The sequence below is a fragment of the Podarcis pityusensis genome, assembly GCF_964106645.2.
Source record: "Podarcis pityusensis genome assembly, chromosome: 7".
NCBI classification, from domain to species: domain Eukaryota; kingdom Metazoa; phylum Chordata; class Lepidosauria; order Squamata; family Lacertidae; genus Podarcis; species Podarcis pityusensis.
The window spans coordinates 42,960,157-42,976,959 of NC_138031.1; the positions used below are offsets into that span (position 1 = coordinate 42,960,157).

The 16,803-nt window shown below is 39.1% G+C and overlaps 1 long non-coding RNA gene across 1 annotated transcript in view; it reads right to left on the bottom strand.

Annotated features, from left to right (window-relative positions):
- LOC308481783 overlaps positions 1-16,803 on the bottom strand; it is an 81,467-nt gene that overhangs the window by 33,997 nt on the left and 30,667 nt on the right. The gene's annotated exons all lie outside the window — the stretch shown is intronic.

Below are 16,803 nucleotides of genomic sequence, written 5' to 3' on the forward strand. Positions count from 1 at the left end.
ACTAGTAACTTTGGACACTTCAAACACCTGTGAGTCTACTCTCATGCAGTTTACAAACATTAAAAACAGTAGACTGTCTTCTGGATTATAGAACTACCATGTTGTCTATCTTCTCTCTTTGGGAAACAAAGGTTTACTTTGAGATAGGTATTTTTTTATATATCAGATTATATTGTTTGCCACATTAAAATGTCTGAGAAGCTTGTTCCATAGGGAGTTTTTCTTGGAAAAGGCAGGGACCAGGTGAGTGCTTGAAGATAGTCCTGTTTTCTGCAAGGGTGGATGGGGTGCTTGATGGATTACACATGTTCCCTCATGAAGAGGTTGACGAGTCTTAGCTAGTTCAGGCAGCTTGGCAGATAAACAATGCTGGCAACACATAGCAGAGAGGTTGGCTTAGGGGTTTGCATTGTTAAAGCCTGTGTTTAGTTTTCAGTGAAACATGGTCAATAAAGCATTTAACTGTGTATTTCAACTCATAGCTATCTTAAAGTGTGAACTACGTAATTTACAGGTGCTTAGCACACATGTCTTCCTTAAGAAGCACATGTGCTTTAATATCTGGCTAATTAGGGTGGATCCTCATGCTAGGTTTGAAGAACGAGAGTGCTCAGATCAGGACCACAGCATGAGGGTAGGAGAGCTTTAACCCTTGGCCACTGGTTGACTGCCCCCCCCCCCGTCTGCTATTAGCTTTGGGGGAAAGCTCCTTGCAACTGTAATATACTTTTAGAAAGCTACTCATGCAATCTGCTAATTGTGTGAACGGCATCAAATCTGGTTTGACCTTTGGTGACCCTTGCCCAAAGGATGTTTTTCTGCAAGATGCTTGCTTAGTTTTCTCCTCACATTTTCCATTTAGCACAAAAGACATGAACGAGGGTATAGCTATCTTCAGGCTTTTTTACTTATTTATTTATTTACTTAGATTACATTTAGATGTTCCTGCAGACAATCGGAAGCCACACCTTGGTTTCTGAACATTTTGGAAGTCGAACAAACTTCCAGAACGCATTCTGTTCGAAAACCAAGGTACAACTGTATGCAATTTTGCCTAATATGCACATTTCTGCAAAGCGGTTTTACCTAATATAATGCATTTTTGTATGCTACTATATGCACACTTTACCCAGGTATATGCATTTTTGTACACATTACTTGGGATGTGGGTGGCGCTGTGGTCTAAACCACAGAGCCTAGGGCTTGCCGATCAGAAGGTCGGTGGTTCGAATCCCTGTGATGGGTTGAGCTCCTGTTGTTCGGTCCCAGCTCCTGCCCACGTAGCAGTTCAAAAGCACGTAAAAGTACAAGTAGATAAATAGGTACCACTCCAGAGGGAAGCTAAATGGCATTTCCGTGTGCTGTTCTGGTTCACCAGAAGCGGTTTAGTCATGCTGGCCACATGACCCAGAAGTTGTCTGTGGACAAACGCTGGCTCCCTCGGCCTATAGAGTGAGATGAGCGCGCAACCCCAGAGTCGTCCGTGACTGGACCTAACGGTCAGGGGTACCTTTACCTTTACCTTAAACATTACTTGGTTGGAGAACTGCATTGCAAAATTTGGAGAAGTGCAAGTTTTGAAGAACCATCTCTTATTGTTTTGCAAGGTAAGCATGCTCACCTTTAAATGCAAACTGAATCCAATTTCTTCTTCATCCCTACCTACAATGTCCATCAGCTCCCAGACAGCCCTGTTTTGTAGTCCAAAACATCTGGAGAGCTCCAGGTTGCTGAAAGCTGCGATCAAGCAATGCCTGATCACCGTATTGTCATAGTGTCAAATTTTCAGTGGAATCTAATTTTCAGAATCTTCAGTTCTGCCGCCAAGTCTAACATCGACAAGGAACAGAATGCTGTTTATGGAAATCAGTTATTTTTCCTGTTCAACAAAAATCAAACAGCAGCAGTTACTGAACAACCTTCTGTGTTTTTACTGGATAAACATTTAACTTTCCTTCAGCTGTCCATGCCAACACCCACATTGTGTGATGAGATAAATATTTTCACCTAGACTTTCCAAGCACAACACACACTAAAAATACCCCTACATATTTGTATCAGCCACAGATATTGACATAGCTAGAGCATTAAGGAGCTGCCAAGACCAATTTCCTGTGTTTTCAAATAAGGAAACAATTGGAGATATTCTGATTAGAAGTCAGACAACCAGATCTGGAAACAGCCATTTATCTACCGTGATAGAAATGGAAGCTTGTACTCCAGCAGATAACATGATATTCTACATGTTAGCAAATAGGGCTGAACCATAAAACACTTCCCTACTAACCATTGAAAAGGAATGTTAAAATATTCTTTATTGGTACACAGCAATATCTCTTACTCTTTTCATTTCCTTTTAACATTGAAATACTAACCCCTTATTATGAAGGCAATTGTGACATTAGATACACTTGGAAATGCAGATGGTTGTGTGTTACTATGTGTTACTAAGTGTGTTGCTATGGCATGTAGTGCCCCTCTTCCAGCTTCTGGAACTCTTCCAGCTTTGCCCACTTGGGTAGAAATCCTCTGCTGGTGGTAGTGCTGCTGGCAGTAACTGGCAGAAAGGCTTGGAACAGGGTGTTTCAGGATGGGGTGGTGTGGTGGTGACTTTAGATAACTGGATCCTGTAGATCCTCTGAGGGGGCCTATTCTTGGGCACTTGGGACTATGCCAGCTTGGAGGTGGTGTGGCAATAAGAAAACAAAACACTGCCCCCACCTTCTATATTATGAGAACCAGCAGGACTTGGGGTCTAGCACTCCACTACTTCCCATCCCATTAGGATTGCTCTGCCTGAGATCTGAACCTTCTCATGCTTAGAGTAGTCTCATTTACTTCACTGGGATTACTCTAAGCTTCCATCCAATATGTTACTTGTTGTTTTTTCCCTTTTTAAACCGCTAAGTTGTGGTCAAACCACAATTCATTCTTGCTCTCAGAGTCTGAAACAATCGTTTTAATACAGGTGGGGTTTGGTCCTCACTTTTGAAGGTAAGGTATTGTTTTGTTCGCTTGCTTATAAATGCACACATAGAAAGAGTTTAGCTCTTTTGTACTGTGGTTTCTTCATAAAGTAACAATGACGATCAGTTGCTTAGCTCAGGTACCCAGGTACCTCCTCTGCTTTCCCTTCTTCCACCTGAATTTTACTGCATATTACTAATTTTAATGAAGGATTACTTGAACTATGCAAACCTTGATAAGTTGGTAAATGTATCATTGGCTATGGCCATTCATTTTTGGTTTTTGATGACATAAACCTTTGATACATTTATTACAAACTAGCTGGTAATAAATATAATATTGGTTAGTAGAAATGACAATTGGGTTTTTAATTATATAAATCTGATTCATATGGAACTAGGAACTCTTGGCAGCCTATGATAGTTGGACCACACCTATAGAAGGAATGGTAGTTGCCACTGTACTGGTTTTATTTTGGGGTGTGTGTGATGGTAATATGGACCTCCATGTTTTCTTCTTAATGCCCATCATTTATTCATTATTTACCAATTATGTAGATACATCAAATAGTTTCCTGGTTTAGAGGTAACTGTATGCATTTGCTCTTTATGCTTCTGAAATTCCTCAGAAACCACATCACTGGTGAGGTCCAAGCTTTCAAATTGGCATGACCTGACTTGCTGTGTGGAACTCATCATAAAGAGTATCGTTTAACACATTATTCATAAGGATGATATAAAAATTAATACAGTGGTATGCGATCAAATACAGAGTGCCCAGCAATTAAAATTGAGCACTATACAATTGGTTATTGTAGGACAATTTTATTAGCTAGTAGGAGTGTTTTGTATGCTTGTGAAGCTTTTTTTGGGCATGATTAAAGAAGGGGATTGAACTATTTTGCCACACAGCCTTCAGGTACTAAATGAATCACTGTGATAGAAGCTGGGAATGCTTCCTACTAAGGCTACATCATTCACGTGATTAGTATGACAAGAGACATTTTCCACCCCTTGCATCACTCCATGTACCTCCACTACTGTCCCACTGCCACTGATGTAAAGGAAAGAGAGCATATGGTGGGCATAGCATGGCTTTTTTTTGCGTATGGATGAGAATAGAGATATACAGATTCTTATTTCTGAGAAGTTAAGAAAACCCTTGGTTATACTTTGGATTGTGCCCAACTAAGTTACATTCAGAGCAGACCTATTGAAATAAATAGTCCTAAATTATTCATGTCCATTTATTTCAATGGGTGATTAGGATTAAGACTGGATACAACCCTTTGTACCTTGTTGTTTTGTTCTTTCTTTCTAGCAATATGCATCATACAGCAGAGGAATCACATCTAAAAAACCCACACAAACCATTCCAACTTCAGTTACAGATAGGTAGCCGTGTTGGTCTGCCATAGTCAAAATAAAAAGTAATACCCCTCCCCACCTTCTCACTATATAGTAATACCCCTCCCCACCTTCTCACTATATAGAAGGATCTGGCAACTTCTGTTTCAGTGTATCTGAAGAAGTGTGCTTGCACACGAAAGCTCATACCAAGAACTAACTTAGTTGGTCTTAAAGGTGCTACTGGAAGGATTTTTTTATCATTCCAACTTCACACATTCAAACAAGCAGTGTTTGCAAGAATGGGGGAGAAATTTCATTAAATTTGCATTTAAAGGTGACCTTATCTAACTTGCATTTTCTGAAACGAGATGTGAATGGAAACACAGCAATCCTTTGAAATTTGCTATTCTTCATTTTTATAGTGCAGTTCTCCAGCCAAGCAATGTGTACAAAAATGCATATAATAGTGCAAAGTGTACATGTAAATGTGAAAACATACAAAAATGCACTCTATCAGGAAAAAAAGGTTTTGCAAAAATATGTATACTAGGCAAAATTGCACATAAATTTGTATATTAGGAAAAGTTTGCACTGATGATGATTTTTTCATGAGAACCCTTAAAAAACCAAAACTGCAAGTTCATGTGGAAATCTGAATGCAAGTTTAAAAAAATGAGAAACTTAGAGAAACCGAAATTGACATATTCATCCATCCCTAGTGACCTGCCTATTTTATTTTCATACTTCCTGCACAGCATGTGCCATGGTGAATCAAACATCTCCCCTGTCTTGAAATGTGTTCGGGGTGCATGTAGAACATGCTCATCTCATGAGGCATGAATTGACACTCCACACATTACACATTATTCAGGAATTGCAAGCAAGCCCTAAGCACTTTTCTGTTGCTTAAGCATTGGAAGTGACTCCAAAAGTGAATGCTACATAGCAATAAGTTACACAGAGGTGTGGAAGAACTCAAGTCTGCTGAGAAGCTATATCCTTTGACCAGGAAGAACTAACCACAGATGCTACTCAGAAAGGGGAGAAAGTGTTTCAGAATTTGGAACAACTATATTCTGTATCCTTAACTTCATTTCTCTGAACCCTGTAATTAAAAGTAAGTTCCACAGCTGAGATCTGGGAGTTCTTGCTGAGATTAACTTCTGATACATAAATCCTTAGGATGGGGATTGGGAGCCTGTGACCCTCCAGATGTTCCTGGACTACAATACCCATCATGCCTTACCATTGCTGGAGCTGATGGAAGTTTTGAGTGTAACAGCTGCCTTAGAACTTTCAGTTTACATCTCCAGAGTTCCTATTCACTAGACACACTGTGCTATCATTTGTGTCCACTCAGAAGCAAGCCCGATTGAGTTAAGTGAGGGTTGTTCCCAGATAATAAGGTATAAGATTGGAGCAGGACCACAGGGAACTGATAATTCGCTTTTCATTGCCAGTGAGAATCACAATTGCCAAGCATTGGGAAGATTTACAAATTAATGACCTTGAATATTGATATAAAAAGTTGTGGCACATTGCCCTGGTAGAGAAACTCACACAAAAGGTATAATTGACAGGGTACAAAGCACACAGTGAACACAGGATAAGTTCACTGCTGCATGGCTTTGCTTTATTGAACATACAGGAGTTGGTTGTCCCTCCCCTCTGCAACATATGCTTGTTTGTGGTTATGGTAATAACTGTTGGTTTGGGAGGAAGTAAAGGGTAATCTGGAAGCTGTAAGTAAGATGCTTATTAATTTGAAATTGTCAACAAGCTATATTTTATTTGTTTGCTTGCTCATTTTCCAGTTGATGAGGTAATAGTATAGTTCATTTGTAACAATCCTTCACCCTACTTTATGTTTTGTGATTTGTTTTGTACTGATTGAAACAGTTTATTTTCACACACACACACACACACATTTTTTCTCTTAAAGATTGAAGCAGCAGCCCCTTTTCTGGTTATGTATCCCTGATAAATCCCCCCTTTAGAGATGCCTTGTTAAAATGTTGTCTGTTTGAGTTGCCAGCATTGTTGTTCTTTGGGGTTTACCTAGGGTGGCTTTATGCTGGTTGTAATCCAATGACGCCTGGAGACCTAAGGCAAAGAAATGGTGAGCTGGGTTTTTTAGATGTACCAGAGTGCAAGGATTAACATATACAGGACATCATATTGTATTTTTAGACCACCCTTCATCATTTTTAGACCACCCAAGAGATTCCAAGGTGGTATGCAACAGCACGGCATCATATAACACATGTATTTAAACCATAAACACTACCATCTCAGTTGTTCAAAAACAAACAAATAAACAAAACAATCCTGCTGTGATCCAAACAGAATTTAGCTCACCCTTCCCGGAAGGGACAAGTATGCCTTTGCTTGGCAATAAAAGGATGATGAAGGGGACAAATGGGAAGGAGTTCTGTAACCAGAGTGCCATGATAGGGAAGGCTGCCATTTCACGTTGCTTTTTGGGGAAGTTGCAATGCATCTATCTGCCTTTCATGTAAAATGTCTCGGATTTAATCTGTGCCATCTCAAAGTAAAGTCTGGGAATGGCCCCTGCCTGAAATCCTGGAATGCCATTGCCATTCAGTGCAGACTATAGGCTTCAAGCAGTGACCACGAGGCCCTACCATGTGGGTTGCAAGGCAACACTATTTGGGTCACAGCAAAGCTTCCACAGCCACATTGGATTCCAGCTGACCAGACCAGAGGAGCATTGCATATGGGACTGGACTAAGATGCACTCATTTTATCAATGTCCACCAGTGCTGCAATGTGGCAGGAGATAAGCCTGAGCCATTTTAAAATAAGATACATATTTCTTGCCAACTACATGCTCGCTCCTTTCCGTTGCCACATTGCAGCACTGTTTTTCATTTAGTAGTATTGCTAAGGTATATTGCTTTGTGATTTGCCATTTTAGTATTAATAATATGTATTATTAGCACTATTATGTATAAAGAAAATGTGAAAGTGGGTCTCATGTTGCAGTTTGGGAGTCAGAAGCAGGTCTTGGGTCTAGACTGAAGGCCACTCTTCTAACACAATACTGACCTACATAGACCAATGGCCTGATTGAGCATAACACAGCTTCTTATGTTCATTCAGGGCTGTAGTTGCTATAGAAAGTGTTGAATTGTGGGGCACATGTTCTTCTGGTATTTCTTTAACTCAAAGGACACTCACCCTCTGTAAATCATGGAAGGACAGGATGCTGCACACACAAAAAGAATACAGTATGAAAACAGGCAGAGTAGAGCCTTCAGGCATGTTACAAGGAGAGTTGGCTGTTCAGCAGCAATTTTTCATATAATGGTGCTCCAGGTGTGTCACTATTTCCCTATTTGAAGTCTTGGATGGTTATGATTCAATGATCTAAAATGGCTACCAATGATGAAGTTCTAATGCCCTGAATCAAATTTTACAGGTTCCACAATCAAATTCACGCAGCATATGAAGTTCTAACAACCTAAATGCAATCTTCATGCAGAATTGAGCCAGCTGCCCTTTGATTCCAATGAACACAGGGTGTGTTGGATACCATGCAAGTCTTTTTTTTCCTTTGCAGCCATGCCAAAATATTACTACCTTCTTTTCTTAGACATCATTTTCTGAGTCATGAGGTTGGCCTTCTCAAGCTTTGACACTACCAACCTGAAAGTCATGGTCCTTCAAAGCAAGGCAGTCTAAAAAGCACCCCTTCTTGCTTATACTGCTCCTTTAGAAATGTTTCTACTGGATGGAATGAGGCACACCCATCTCCTTAAGGGCTGAGTTATCCAAACACACCCAGTAGATGAAACAAATCCAGATTAGGAAAAGAAGCAGCAACTCTCTGGGCAGGCCTAACCTGCTCTTCTGCTCTTTGCTTAACCTAAAGACTATTTTATTTTTAAAAATTATTATTATTAACTGTCATGTTTCTGTATTGTCTTGTCCCCATCCTCTTATTCTAAAAATACATAAATCTCAACGTTCATGTAATGTTACGTTTGGAAGGTTAGCTGACAGTTATTGGTTGCTGTTGTTATTGTTTGGCTTTAGTTTTCTTTGCTCCTTTTAGGTACATTTTGAAACTTTCCTCAGTTTCAAAATCCATGGAGACAGGCCAGGGTGAGACTGGTGTTTAAGAAAAAGGGCGGTTCTATAATCCTTCTGGGTTAATGTTAATTTACATGGAGTTCATGTAAAGGAGCTCCCTTTCCAAAAGGTACTGTATTATGTTGTAGTAGAATGGTTCTGGATCACATAAGACATGAACCCAGATCATGAAACTGCAGTAATGATGTGCCTGTTTCATCATCCTAGAACTATGCCTTAAAAGAATTGTAAAACACAATATTAAGGCAATGCACTGATGCAAAACGCAAGTTAATGTATTGCTGTTGCTACTGCTGTTATCAGAGGGGGGAAATTCTAAAGGTATTGTATTACTTTTAAAAGTACTGGATTACTCCTATTACAGAAGTAGGTTTTTTTTACATGAATGACCTAATGTTGGGTACCAGTTTTATAGCTAACTTTCTTTCTTCCCTGAATAGGCTCATGTGCTCTTTTTTTATCTCAAGCACAGAGTAAACCTATGCATATTCACTTAGAAAAAAGTCCCTCAGGTAAATGTGTATAGGATTGCAGGCTCAATCACACAGAAAAGTGAATATAAATATTATATTTAGCAAATGCCCTTAATAGTGATGCTCAGTGCTTTAATTTCACCCAGCATTTGCTCCAAAGGCTCTTGAGCAGAGGTGATTAACCTGTGGCCTTCCAGATGTTGTTGGACTCCAATGTCAACTGCTCCAGCCAGAAATGCCAAGTGGTTAAGGATTATGGGAGCTGAAGTCCAGCAAAACATGGAGGGCAAAGGTTAGCCACACATGCTCTAGAGACTGCATCTTCTAACTCATAGAGAAAGCAATAAAAAAGTTCCAGTGTTGAATTTAGTGTTGAACTTGGTCAGACATTTAGACCTACTAGAGTTAGTGGTACTAAATTTGCTTTATTCTTAATAAATTATTGATTGAGTTGTATGCATCCCACCACTTTACAGACCAGGGTTGGGGGAACCTGTAGCCCTGTAGATGCTATGCAAAGGTCTTCTATTGTTGCTGATCCCGCCCCCCTTCCCATAAGCTGCACCCCCTGTACTGCATTGCATGCCATTCTATCTTTTCAGACAGAGCTGCACCAGAGATGTGGAAAAGACCCATTGCATAAGTAGAATTGTGCCTGCAGTTGTTAGGCTCCAAGCCCCTACGTATTCATTACTATGAAATGACTGCTTATCATGGGTAAAATTATGCATGTCTTCTTGCATTTATTTTGTAGACACAAAACAGAAGGTCACAGAAAACAGATTTCTAGTGACACCCAGTCTCAGTTATCTAAGGCTCTCCTGGAAGAAGGCTCCAAATCAATCATTTCCTGATGTGAAGTCTTCTGGAACATGTCCCCGCAAAATGTTAGTTTGCTCAGAATCCTAAAATCAATATTGTGGTTTCATATTCAGTCCAAAACACACACACACACACACACACACACACACACACTTCAATGGTACTTGCTTAGAAATGGATATGCTTATGAGTGGAATGTCAATGTACTGTGTATGGACTATGAAGATTTACTGAACAAAAAGAAATGAAATATGACAATAAGAGCCATCAACTATTCTTTTAATGATGATAAAGACTGTCCACAAGAGATGTATTATCTATATGTATAACACCAATCCCCAGTATTCCACCATTCTCTAGAAGTATCACAATTCTAGTATCCTATGATGAAGAATCATAGCCCATAATATGGCTATGCAGAACCAAGAATAGGGCTATGCAGACAGGAACATATGATAATATCTGGGATCCCTAGGAAGCAAGGAGCAAATTTGATCTCTTTCACTAGTGTACCCCATACATTCTTCCTGTTGCAAGAGGGAAGTGCTATTCTCTCCAGTCTTAAGCACTGGGAATGGGAAATTAAGCACTGTGCCCAGGAGCACTGAAGTAGAGGTTGAAAAACACATCTGACAGTAGGTGATGAGTTCTCACTAGAGAGAATCTGGGGCAGGGAACTTCAGGCAAATACCTTCCATATTTCTTGTCATAATGGCAGGAATGTTGCTGTTGTTGCTAGTCTCATATAAATGATAGGAAGCAAGAATCATCAAACAATTAGGAATTCATGGCACAAACTATGTATCATAATGATTTCAGAAAGCATCTAAATGAATAAATATGAAATCTGTGCTGAAACCAACATGCACAGGCAAGTTTGAGCTTAGGTAGGATATGGATCAATTGCAAAGAACACGTCAAAGAAGGTAGTAAAATAATATACACAGAACCACACCTTTTTTCGAGTCTTCAGATACAGATGACATACATGGCTCTTAGTTCTATATAAGTCATAACCACAGTATTTCCAGTGAATAAATTAATATTGGGAGAGAAGCTCAACCTCTTTCTCCTCTTCTTCAAACAATAAATCAAACGAACCAGCTTATCTAGCTGGTTGTAATACAAATAAAGAATGTCTGTTCAAGATGCCTTGGATGAGCAAGATTCTCCTCCAGGCTGGATTACTGCAGTGTGCTGTATGTAGGGCTGCTTTGAAGACTGTACAGGAACTTAGAATCATAGCTGAAAGAGACACAAGGGTTATCTAGTCCAACCCCCTGCAATGCAGGAATCCCAACTAAAGCAACCATGACAGGTGGTCATCCAACTTCTGCTTTAAAACTTCCAATAAAGGAAAGTCCACAACCTCCCGAGGGAGTTCATTCCACTGTGTGACACCTTTTACTGTCAAAAAGTTATTTCTGATGCTTAGTCAGAATCTCCTTTCTTGTAACTCGAAGCCATTGATTCAGGTCCTACCCTCTGGAGCAGGAGAAAACAAGCTTGCTCTATCTTCCACCTGACAGCTGTTAAGATATTTGAAGATGGCTATCATCTCTCTTCTCAGTCTCCCTTTTTCAAGGCTAAACATACCCAACTCTCTCAAGGGTTCTTCTTAAGGCTTGGTTTCCTTGATCATCTTGATTGCCCTTCTCTGCACACATTCCAGCTTGTCAATATCCTTCCTCAATTGTTGTGCCTAGAACTGGAAGCAGTGCTCCAGGTGTGGTCTGAGGCAGAATAGAGAGTTCTTTTACTTTCCTTGATCTGGACACGATTCTTCTGTTGATGCAGCCTAGGATAGCATTAGCATTTTCTGCTGCTGTATCACACTGTTGACCCATGTTATACTTGTGGTCTATTAAGACCCTCAGATCCTTTTCACATGTAGTACTGGCAAACCAGGTGTCTCTTATCTTATATTTGTGCAGATGGTTATTCCTACCTAAGTGTAGAACCTTACATTTGTCCCTATTAAATTTCATTTAGTTAGTTTTAGCCCAGTTCTCCAATCTGTTAAGGTCATATTGAATCCCAATTCTGTCTTCTGTGGCATTCACTACCCTTCCCTGTTTGGTGTCATCTGCAAATTTGATGAGCACCCCCTCAATACCTTCATTCAAGCCATTTATAAATATGTTGAACCACCACGAGCCCCGGACAGAACCCTGCAGCACCTCACCTGTCCCTTTTTTCCAGGATGTTGAGGAACCATTAGTTCTAGGATCTTTCCTGGTATCAATGTTAAGCTTACCAGTCGGTAGTTACCTGGGTCTTCTTTCACTCCCCTTTTGAATATGAGGATATCATTTGCCCATCTCCAGCCTGCAGGGACCTCACTTGTCCTCCAATACTTTTCCAAGATTATAGACAGTTCTGCTTTTGATCTTTGAAAACCACATACAGTACCGCTCAGGACGCTTGCACCATCAGTAGAGCACGAGACTCTTAATCTTAGGGTTGTGGGTTCGAACTCCATGTTGCGCAAAAGATTCCTGCATTGCAGGGGTTGGACCAGATCTCCTTATTTGTGAGTGGCAAGTTAACCAAGTAATTTTCAGAGATATATGCCTTTCTTTTGCACATAACTCTTGCAAAATAAGCAAATGGGTGTGTTTTAAATGAAAAATATGTGGTGGTAACTGAGCTTCTTGGCCTATCAAGTGTATTCTACATATTTTTCCAAATGGCTTGGAAAATTTGCATGGAATCTGCCTTAGATGAATCACATCTCTTGCATTTATCAGTGCTAGTTAAGTAAAGCTTAGTTGGCTTGTGCACCATTTGCTTATAAGATTCATTAAGTTAGGGCATGTAATTAACAGCTGAAATTCAGATTTTGTTTGTAAATGCCTATATTTAAGTATAGGTTGATTTATAATATGCCTTAGCTGAAAATATTGGAACATCTGGATGATATACATTCATTCTATTCTTTACTGTCTCATACGATATCACATATTTTTCCATCACCAAAATTTGCAATTAAGTTAAAGGTCATAGTCCTACTGGACATATGATAAACCTTGTAATTTGAAAGTTTCTTTTACAGTGGTACCTTGGGTTACATACGCTTCAGGTTACATATGCTTCAGGTTACAGACTCCGCTAACCCAGAAATAGTACCTCGGGTTAATAACTTTTCTTCAGGATGAGAACAGAAATCGTGCTCCAGCGGCGCAGCAGCAGCGGGAGGCCCCATTAACTAAAGTGGTGCTTCAGGTTAAGAACAGTTTCAGGTTAAGAACGGACCTCTGGAACGAATTAAGTACTTATCCCAAGGTACCACTGCAGTTATAATTCTTTCCTCAAAATGTAAAAATTTGCATAACTTATACTTTATATTGATGTTAAACTAACTTTTGTCCCTCTTTAGCTTCCTTGTACAATTTTGATCTTTTTTTTTTTTTAAAAAAGGATGCAAGATATGTAAGCCACAAAGAGAGTATTTTACTGGGCCATTTAACTTCTGGAGAAAAAAGAAGCCTTCCATGTGTTTTTTAATATAAGGAAATTATCTGTGCAAGTAATTAAGTAAGATTTTTCTGTGCAAATCCCATGGGAGTGAAGAAACAACTAGTGCCATCACCCCTAGTGGGACTTGTTCTATGTTCACGCAAGGCATGTGGGGCTAAGAAGCCCTGTATGTATGCTGCGCACTCTATTCCAAAAGTTTTAAAGAAAAAATGGGGGAGGGATGAAAGATGCATATAAGATTTTGGCCACCAAATAAGTACTTTTAAATGTTTTTTTCCAGGCAGATTTTTAAGGATATGACATAAAAAATCTGCCTGAAAACAGGTTGAGGCAGACTATATTCTATCCCCTCTGAGATCTGAGAAGGACCAGACTTTAATGGGTCTCGTGGTTTACAGGTGGTTTATTCTCTAGTATTCTAATGTTAATGCTCTTGTCTAAAACTATTTGAACCATGATTGTTTTGCCAAGTGTGTGTACGTACAGTACCTTTTAATTTCAGAGCAGTCAGTCATTTTTTTTTATTAAGTGTTTGTTCCTTCTCCAGTTCTTAAAGCAATTATCTGAATCTAGATAATCCAAAACAGGTTATAAAGGAGATATGTGCATGCTTAATAACCACTTATTACAGTGCCATACCTTTAATCAATGTGAAATTAAACAGTTTTTGTTAATTTTGGTAAATTGGTTCTATCCCCTCACAGTGTTTTATGCAATGGAGATTTTAGGGGTTCTCCTAAAATTGCAATACTGAGGAATCTGGAGTCCATGTCCAGTGTACTAAAGTAGCATTCATGGCTCATAGAAGATGTTCACATTTAGAACCAACAACCCACCCCTATTTCTTCAGCATAAAAATCCTTTGCTTGTTTCCCCCCCTTATTTTAGATATACTTTTATATAAGATATTGCCCCTTTTTGATTTGCTGGTGTGTTATCCTAACTGAAAGAGTCCAATTCTTGATTTTTAAAAAAACCAATATTGGTATGAATACCATTTTAACCATAGTTATTCTTCCTGGAAAATAGTTTCCCCTAGTGTATTATAAAACCTTCACACTCTCTATAAAAGGATTCATGACTATTTGCATGGCGACCACAAATTCAAGCTCATTCAATTGAAAAGTGGGATATATGTGCATTTATATGAATGAATAAAATTTCATTCTCCTCTTACATTTATAACAAATGGAATTGTGAATATTTTGTGCTTTGATAATATTACTGCCAAATGCAAAGTCCCTTTACAATGGCCAGGTATGATAGGAGTTGTTATCCAAAGTATCTGGAAAGATCACCAAAGTTGATTTAGTTAGTGCTCTGAAGCTCCTCTTTTCTGAAGAAAGGAACACCCACCATCATTTACAAATCAATAGGTTTATAAGGATGATATTTAAATTAATCAATATTCTTTGAATAAAGGACATCTGAAAACTCTTGGTGATGAAAAGGAAGGCTAGAGCTTCTTCTATAAATAGAAAAGAATTGTTTTATATTAATTTAATTGGGATCCCGGCAATCAAGAAAGATACGGTAAATGAGACAAAGCTGACTGGGGAGCATGGTCCTTGAATGGGGAGGCCAGGATCTTTGCACTGGTCTTGGCTGAAAGCTCACTGCTTCAGCCTCTAGCTTAAGATTCTATGAAACCAAGAATTATTTGTGTGAAACCAAAAACAATTTAGTCCTAAGCAATTGGGAAGGGAAGGGCAAGCCCAGGAGCCCAATCCATCCAACTTCTCCCTCTCCCCCAGCATTTCACCAGGGCAAGGAAAGTCTGAAATGAAATAGAGCACGTTCCACAAGTCTCTTTCAGGACAAGCCCCATGACATTTAGCAAGAGAGCTGAATTAATAACCCGGCCCTTCTTAGACAGCAAAAGCTTTAAGTGAAAGGGAAGAAAAGGAAGAAAGTTGCATTCACTTTTTGCACCATATACTTGCTGCTGCTGCCTTGCAGTGTTTCCTTTCACCCTGACTCCTCTGGGGACTATCGCCAGACCCAGCAAGTCAGTAGCCAGAAAAGCCCTGCAGCCCATTGAATTTCTATACTGGAAATGGTGCTACTAGCTGCAAGATGGTGTAAAGGCAGCATCTTATGTAGAGCTATCTGGCTACAGCTTCTCTTCAGTCTACTGGTGAGTAGAACAGAATGTTGAATTGGTTGTATATCAATAGTAAGTAGGCAGAATTCATCGTGAAATAAAGGGACCAAATAAAATCTATGTAGATATTTGTATTTAACTATTCTCTGCCAAAGACTATGGCCATTACAGAGCTGTTCTCTGGAGTATGGTGAGAATAGTATGTGCTAAAATAAAGAACATCTGCTTTATTTTATGTAGCTGATGTATTTTTAAATATGTTGCATGTCTTAGTACAGGAGACATCCCTTACACTGACTCTTGGCAATGCTGAATACGAATCAGTTGCTATTATTATTTAAACTTATTGCAACAATTCCAGTATGCCTTTCTAATTGTCAAAATAACACTGAAAGTCTAAAGATCATTGTGGGGTCCTATTTATTGTTTTTAAAAAGGTATGCTAATAAGCTGATTACATTTAAAGTAGTTGATGCATGGAACTGTTTGGTACAGTTTAATGGAATCACTGTGCTCCAGGATCAGGAATATTAATTTTGATTTAAGGAACTTTAATACGCTGATCTCAACAAACTTTTGAGAGGTCTGGAAACTTACCATCACAGAAAATGTCTAAGCCTGAAATCCTGTGCCCATTTATCTGGGAGTAAGCCCCACTGAACTTAAATGAATTTACTTCTGAGTAGATATGAATCTAAGTGTTCTATGTTAATTTCTTTGCATCAGGTATTGGCTCTTTTTAGAATTTTTTAGAAGGGGAAATACTCAGTGACAGATAATATCAGCAGGATTGTTTCTGCATTTGTACTGAAATATTATAATAAGGATTATGCTAAAATAAATGAGTTTTTATTTGATTCTTTGGGCAAAGTCCTAGTTAAATGTGTGTGGGGGGGACGGGAGAATTTCTGTTTTTGTTAAATTCTCTTGTATTTATTTCTTGTGGGAATTTATGGTCAGTAAATTATTGCTGAGATCCTATCCTGGCTATGTATTGGAAGTGGTTTGTAATATTTAATAATAAGATTGCAGATACACTGCTCTAGAGATATTTATGGTCATTCCGAACAAGGAATCTGTTTTGTTACTCTATTTACATAAAATAAAAAATGAGAAGATAAAGCAGAGAGGGTGGCTCCAGTTCCCATCAGCCCCAATAAACATGGCCAATTGTCAGAAATGATGGGAGTTGTAGCCAATAAAGGCCACAGATTTCCTACCCCTGAGGCAAAGGAAATGAGACTGGGGCCAGACCACATATCAGGAGAAATTTGGTTCGGTGTTAGAACTTGTACTAAATAAAATAAAACAAAAAGATGGAGATAAGGAATTTATGGAAAACCTGGCCATGTCAGAGTCACAACAGGAGTGCAATATGTAACGCACATCATCACATTTAGGAAATTCCAGGAAAAGACTCGTATCCTTTCACTTCAGTCAGTTCAAACCATTAGGAAGGCATATGGTATAGGTCATATATGACTGTACAACT